Consider the following 1,078-nt stretch of genomic DNA (forward strand, 5'->3'; position numbering starts at 1 on the left):
CAGCGTGTTCCATCTATAAGTTATAGCCACTCATGGACCCCTGTTCCATATTTTTATCCAGTCCTCTCTCTCTCTTTTTGGTAGTTTTGCATTTTGTGTGTGTGTGCACGTGCCCGTGCCTGGAAGTCATGGCAACCTCTGGGGACTTCTACTGGGGCACTGAGGACATTCAGAGAAGTGGGTTAATAGCTTGCCTCTGGCCTCCCGCCGGCAGTGTTCCCTCTAAGCTGAGTTAGTGTGAGCTAGCTCACAGGTTTTTTAGCCTCCGGCTCACACATTTTTGTGAGAGAGGTGAGTGGGTTTCTTTTACTTGCTTTCAGCTGAGAGAATTCAGCTAAGGATATTTTGTGGGAAAACTGTGTTTAGCAGTGTGTGGAAGCACTTAGAGTTCTTGCAGAGTCCTGGCTGATTGAGTGTGGGAGAGGAACGGGCATTGTTTGACTGGGATTGCCTGTAATTGAGAGGAAGTGGAAGGGGCATTGTTTTGCCTGTGATTGAGTGCCTGGGTGAATTTGAATTTGAATAGCTGCTGCCTGACCTCTGCTGGGGGAGGCCTCTATTTAAGGAAACACAATTGAGTGTGGGAGAGGAACGGGCACTGTTTGACTGGGATTGCCTAGGGACTCTTAGACTAGGGGCTCTGTAAGTAGCCCAAAAAGAGCCAGGCTCTTTGTCTTTCCCGTAAAATAATTTGACTTGATAACAAAACCCACATAAATACCAAGGGTTTAAAAGGGGGATTATATTTATTTATTTTAAAAGAATTATGAAGCCAGAATGCCAGCAGGGGGTTGGGGGCTATCCAGTGTTTTGCACGGAGTGTCACATGTATGACTATCTGCCCACTGGGCAGAAGTCTTGGGTGTGTCCTCGGTGCAAGGAGCTCCTGGTTCTCAGGGAACGTGTGTGCTCCCTTGAGGCCAAGGTGGCTGACCTGGAGAAGCAGAGACAGTCAGCTAGGCGCACAGAAAAGACTCTCGGGGACTTGTTAGCTACGTCCCACTCTGGATCTGGCAGCCCCGCTGCTGTCAGGGAGCATGAGGGTCTAGGGGAAACAGGGCACCATGCTGAGGATAAG

This window comes from Gekko japonicus, unplaced genomic scaffold (genome assembly GCF_001447785.1).
Source record: "Gekko japonicus isolate JY-2015 unplaced genomic scaffold, Gekko_japonicus_V1.1 scaffold111, whole genome shotgun sequence".
Classification (NCBI taxonomy): Eukaryota; Metazoa; Chordata; class Lepidosauria; order Squamata; family Gekkonidae; genus Gekko; species Gekko japonicus.